Genomic DNA, 6425 nt, shown 5'->3' with positions numbered 1-6425 from the left:
TCGTCATATCACATAATAGTTAGGGCTGATTAGTAGGGCACTCTCTAGACTGCCTAAATTGCTCTCTCTTTCAGCAGGTCACCAAACAAAGTGTCTCTAGCCTCAAAGCCAGGCTGCCAGGCTTCCTACACAGGGTTGAGAGCACATGGTGTCTTAGTACCAAAGAGATCAAAAGAAGGTTTTCAACCTGGCTGGTACCAGAACCTAGAACTGGAACAAAATTCCCTTGTTTGAGTTTACTTACCAGTAATTCTAGGTGGTCTCCCATCAAAGTTCTGGAAGTCCTCCTCAGTGTCTTAGTGACTGCCCACAATCCCTACAACCAAGACAAAGTGTTGCACAAACTACGCAGGCTCTTTGTTCCCCGGGGCATCATTTCATACCATGGGTCTGACTACAATCCTTTATCTCTTACTGTAACTGTAGTAGGAGGCCTTTATTTATGTCAGAGTACCCTTACAGTGTGCTGATAAAGTGTTACAAAGTATTCCAAGGAATGGACATAGCTGTCTCCAAGAAATGGAACTGCTGTTCCAGTCTGGTGAAACTATCCAGTTGAGTGAAAATACTTGCACTGATAAAACCAGTTTTGCCAGTATGCTCATGCCACTGTTGGGGATTTCACACTCCTGACAGAGCCTGGCAGGATTTTGGAGCATAGATGGGACCTAGATCAAATGAACAATTTGGAGTTAGAATCATATAGCAATGATCCTTTCAAAATGCTTTTATTTACAGAAAACCTCAACTGAAATAAAGTCTCTTAACAGGAGGTCTTGATTACTTTTCCATTTCCAAACCACACATCATAATGGGGATGGAATGTGGTTACCATAAATTGTTGGTTTACAAATCATCACTGACTTGTTAGCAACAGCTAGGATGTTAGAGTTAGAGCAACAGTTTGGATGTGATAAAATAGCAAGGGCCCATTTTTCATGGCATTGTTGGAATGAATATAAATGAATTCTTCCCAGAGATTCATTGTGGTGGTTGTGGTAAATAACAAACTGCATATTTCCTGATGATGTTGAAATCAATGGGAGTTTTATTATTGGCATCAGGAGAAGCAGGATTTGACCTTAATAGAAAAGAGAAGAGGAAAAGAGAAAAAGATGAGGAAAAGAGAAGAATGAGATTGAGAGCTCTAAAATGACTAGTGCTTGAGTTGCCTGGGTGGAGGCACTTCAAAAGAGGAGTCTGAAAAGCAGAAAACTGGGGCCCCTTTTCATTTGGATTTTCTTCCAAATTTTCCTTTGAATTCTCTGTTTGTTAACATTGAAACTGAGGAATAACCAGTAATAGTCACTGCTGAAAATGCAGATTTTCAAATTTTCCTTTTTCTTGGAAATGTTTTTGCCTCTCTAATGGCACTGAATGGTTCTCTTATTGAGTTTTGGATGAATCTTATAAAAATCAGCATTCTTTCAGGGAAGACACCACAAACTTCCTCCCATACCCGTATTTGTGTCATGACACAGATCGCTATCAGTCATTTAACCTTGCTCAAGCAAAATACATATTTCTTAATAGGCAGAATTAGCAACCTCGCCTCTATCATAGAGGTAAATCTTTACAAGAGAAATTCTGCATTAGAAATAGAGAAACTAAGATCTAGTCCAAAAGAGGTCACTACATACAGTAGACTAACACTAAGCTATACCAATGTATGTATTTCTCCTCAAGTACTCCATAAAAATAGAATAAACCAAACAAAATAACAATGTATGCATTCTCACCACATGGAACAACTCCTTACAAATTTTCGCTATCACATGAATTCAAAGCACTCACCAGCATCACAATTCCTAACTATAGCTGTTTGAACATTTAAAAGAGCAAAACCTGGTCTTCTAAAGCTGACAGAAGAATTTCCAATTACTTCACAGGGACCAGAAGAGATAACTAGCTGAGTAAATTTAATATCACTGGTGTTATGTTAGTCTATATTAGCCCTACAATTAGTATTTGCCCACTTAGATTTTAACACAACAAACATATAAGCATCCTTTCCAAACTGCAGATGTCCTTAAAAATAGCTAATGGGGGTTGCCAATAAAGAGCAAATTCAAAGAATAATTCTTCTGCCCAAAAGAAGTAGCTGTCCATTTGATTGAAGTTTTATCCTCCAACACCCATAAACCACATCTCCTGAAATACAAGTTATATCCAAGGACTCTGCTCTTTAAATTTACTAAACTACTTCTCATGCAGTAATGCAAGGCAAGATGAATTTAACCTTTGCTAAAACCCCCAGAATTTGCAGGATAAATTAAATTAAATGTAGCAAATGGAAAGGGAGAGACCAAGCCCAAAACCACTTTTTTTAATTGTAAAGGGCTAATGGAGTTCATTATTTCCCATCTGACTTTTTTTTTTTTTTTTATCTATGCAAAATTCTCATTAGTTGCAAGACAGCCCTTTAAATAGCATATGTTATCCCAGTCAGATGAGGAAGGTTTGCAGAAGAAAGTTGTGTCTAATAAATGTAATTTTTCCTTAATAGATTCAGACATTGTTGAACTTTAGCATGTAGGAGCAGATGATCCAACTGAGATTATCACAGGAAATCCAAGAGGAATTTAATCCAATCCTTTGAACTTTCAGTAAGATTACTTAACTGTGAAGTACACAAGGAACTGTGTTGACTATTGTCGTATTTGGCTAAAGACCCCTCATTTTACCAAAGCCTTCTCTGGAAAATGATCCTTTATCCCCAGAGTGTTTCTGCTGTTGCTTGAAACAGACAGCAAAGACAGTTGAGACTGATATTGAAGGAAGTGCTCTTCTTGAAGGAAACATAATGTTCTAGAAAATCCTAACCAGTCAAAATTTCCCCCTCCCAGAGCAAAAGGTAGTTCGTGCTTCTCAGAAGATGTGCTTAAATTTATTAGCTCCATTTAGCTTTTGCCTGGACAACTTATCCCAAATCTAATCACTGGAGTACACAAGGTCTCTACTGAAGAGGCAGCCATTGCCCATTTCACTAATGTAATACATTTGTTTCTCATTCCTCCAGAGTGGAACAGAGGTCTTGGGTCCAAAATAGCAAAATGCATGCATTCCACAACAGGACGGCTTTTTCTCGTCAGTGCACTGCTCAACGGAGGATTTCAGAAAGAAGCATTTCAGCTTCACTACTTTCCCCTGACCACTGGGATGTTCAAAAGAGAACCATTCAAACTGGTATCTTGGAGGTGTGTGGTCTCCTTTTTTTTGGAAATGGATTTGATTGCACTAGATTGAATTAATTACTGTGACTATTTACACACTGAATAAGTCTGGACTATAGTTTTACTAGGTGGTACAATTTCCCAGACTCATAATGAATAAAGGTACTGCTATTAGAGGAATTTCTAAATGTTTCAACATTTTTCTACGTGGCAGATGGAATGGTTTTACAATGTATACTTATCTAACCTAAGCTGCCTTTCTTGCACACCGGTAGCTGACTCACTGTGCCAGCAAGGAGCTTAGTCAGGGCTAATTTGCCCATCTTGGGAGAGTTTTGCAGCCTCTGCTGAATTTCCTGCTCCCATGACCAGAATTGCCCTGCTGGCACTCATCTGCAGCTGCAGGCCAAGTCTGCCACCTCCACGTTTCAGTGGAATCACAGCTCTCTCAAAACTCACTCCCAAGACGTCCTAGTATGTGCCATACTAATATCAGTTAATAAAGTACTTTCCTGACCTACATCAGTTTTATTAAGAGCAGAACAACACAAAAAAGCAGGCTTGGGACTCCAGGAAATATGGACCAGAATATTTAGAGGCTGTGCAGACCTTCCATGCCAAAACAAGTTGTCTTTAAATGTACTAAAATTCAGGCATAACAAAGTCATTTTCTCTAACAAGGTGTTTAGGTCCAGTTTGCCATAATCCTATACTTTTCATATGTTTATTTGCCAGTACTTGAGCAGTTCAGACAATGATGTTATTTCAGGATTATCCTTTTATCCACAAGAACTTCCACATCCCTTTCAACTACACTTTTCTCCTTGGACTCAATTCTTGGTTAGAGAATGCCCATATTTCAGCATTCTGGGGCTTAAGAGAAATGTGTGAGTGCTTCTTAAAAGCCACAGTTAATGCAGGGAACTACTCCCATTCAAGCAGTGGGCTGGGAGGAGGGCTCATTGAGACCTCACGTTAGGGACGCATTTGAGGGAGGCAGCCAGCACCATCCTAAGGATGCCCAAGAAGTTGACAGACTCTGTAGAAACTCCTGTGGAGATCAGAAGATGCTTCAAACTGAGTTCTTCTCACATCCTGCTCGATGGATATAATAGCAACTGTGCAGGCATCTGGTAGCCTTTGGCTATGTGCTTCCAAAGGAGTGTGTAGTGCTGCACACTGGTCAAACAGCACAAAGGCTCTTGGGTCTGTGGTTTATAAACAATGCACAAGCCAGAATGTGGTATTTGGAAAGCTGGTGTGTTTCTAATGTATGTAGACGTTGTTGTAAGTAATATCTAAATTATAAACATTCCCCCCTCCTCCACCTTCCAAACTGAGTCCAAAGTACCAATCCTTGCCAGGGACAATAAAGTAACCCAAGTCTGGAGCTTCTCGGTCGAGATAGTTTTGAGTCATGACATTTCTTTAAAATAAACATCAGGAAATTATCCAAAAAGTGAGATCACCCCACTTTGTAAAGTATCTTTTTATCTCCCAAATATTTTGCCTAGTATCAGTCACGTTTTCCTGGAAAATTGTAGTTTGACACAGAAGTTTCCCTGTGCAATTTCAGGTGGATTAATTTCAGCTTGACAAAGTCAGGGTGGGGTTCAAAATCAACCTTAAAATGGAAGATCTTGCATAAAGCTAAATTATGGAAGAGCTTCTCCATCTTGTATTTTGTCTCAGCCAGCTCACAATAACTGCCTCTACTACTGAACATCCGAGCCAAAAAACAGAAAGACAAAAGCCAAAGCCAAACCAAAAGACAAGAAGCAGAGACAGCAAAGAAGACAGAGAAAGAAGAAAACAAAACTACCTCACATATAGACCTTACTCTGAAACCCCAAAGATAAGAAAAACAGCCTCTGTAAAAGACATTTTCAACATTAGGAGATGACAGAAGCAGCAGAGGTGGCAAAGCACCTAATCTGACCTACTGTCAAGAAAAGCTAATTAAAAAAAAGATGGGAAAAATATGACAAGCTTGTCACTTTAAAAGGAAAAAGTAATTTTTAATACTGAGGGTATGCAAACCAACGAAATATTCAGAAGTTGGATCAGATCCATATCAAAGTAACTCAGCCTATAATTACAAAAGAATCAAAAAACGCCAAAGTGCGCAATAAAGATACTGTAGAGTGCTTTGTCTTTTGTGGAGCAAGCCCATTCACACCACCAAATAAGGAAAAAAGGTTAAAGGGAGTTCATCATAAAGATTACCAAAAGGGAGCCATAATGGATGGGAATGGGCAGAACTGTGAAGGAGAGAAGAAAATGGGCTGAAATTAACAGCAATAATATGTGAAAAAAATGAGGCAGCTATGTATGAGACTGATACCTGAGAAAAATTGGTAACTATCACATCTTGAAGAAATCCCCATATCTAAGTTTGCTGAGAAAGATTATATCTCACATCAGTACAACTAATACCATTAGGAAAAGAATAAGCATGTCTTCAGAAAAATGGATCAATCTTCAGGTATGAAATGTGAAAAGGATTTGAAATGCCCTGAAGGTTGTTTGAAATTGCAACAATACAAGTTGGTGTAAAAAGCATACCACCACTTCTCACAAAATTAATTTTTCCTGTATATTTAATCCCTCATAATGATATCAGTAAGTCACTAGGAATCCCCAGAACAAAGAGTCAGCTATAAATTGATTCATCTGCACTGAGTAAAGTGATCGCACATCTAATTTCATGATAAATTCACATCTAATTTCATGATAAACCACTTCAGGATCTGCCCAGCAGCAATGCTTAGACCTAATTCCTTGACAGGGAATGCTACCAAATATGCTCATCATGTATCTTTGCTCCTATTGAAGAGAAAGGAAACCTTAACCTGTCATTTTGGTGGGAGCAGGATGAGGCCAGCTTTGAAAAATCATTCCTATTTCAAAGAAGAACATCTGTGCCTTATAGATATAGTCCATCATTTTAAAATCAAGCACCAGAGTGCATTAATAAACTCCTTTTTTGTGTACACAGCATCAAATATGTTTCATGTTTCTTCTTCAGACCTTGAACTGTATATCAAAAGAAAGGAAATGGAGAACAGGAAAACAAAATTATCACTATCTATTTTACCCAATGGCAAATGGAAGGATCAAACCCTCAACCAGGTAAAGCCTACTGTGTCTTATTGCACATTTTACTAAAGGGACAGCAACTTTTTGTCCTCAGAAGCAAGCTCTTTTTCTTTTTGTAGCCACTTCATTTAATCTTGGAACATAAATAATAAT

The 6425-nt window shown here is 38.5% G+C and overlaps 1 long non-coding RNA gene across 1 annotated transcript; it reads left to right on the top strand.

Moving 5' to 3' along the window:
* The first annotated feature begins 217 nt into the window (after positions 1–217).
* Positions 218–5442, top strand: LOC137475025 (uncharacterized). The gene is made up of 3 exons (XR_010999646.1): positions 218–1298; positions 3020–3197; positions 4866–5442. It is a non-coding gene; the product is annotated as an uncharacterized lncRNA (long non-coding RNA).
* Positions 5443–6425: the final 983 nt, after the last annotated feature.

Source organism: Anomalospiza imberbis, chromosome 5, assembly GCF_031753505.1.
Source record: "Anomalospiza imberbis isolate Cuckoo-Finch-1a 21T00152 chromosome 5, ASM3175350v1, whole genome shotgun sequence".
Classification (NCBI taxonomy): Eukaryota; Metazoa; Chordata; class Aves; order Passeriformes; family Viduidae; genus Anomalospiza; species Anomalospiza imberbis.
The sequence above is the reverse complement of the archived record's forward strand: the minus strand, read 5'-3'. Positions and strand labels throughout refer to the sequence as shown.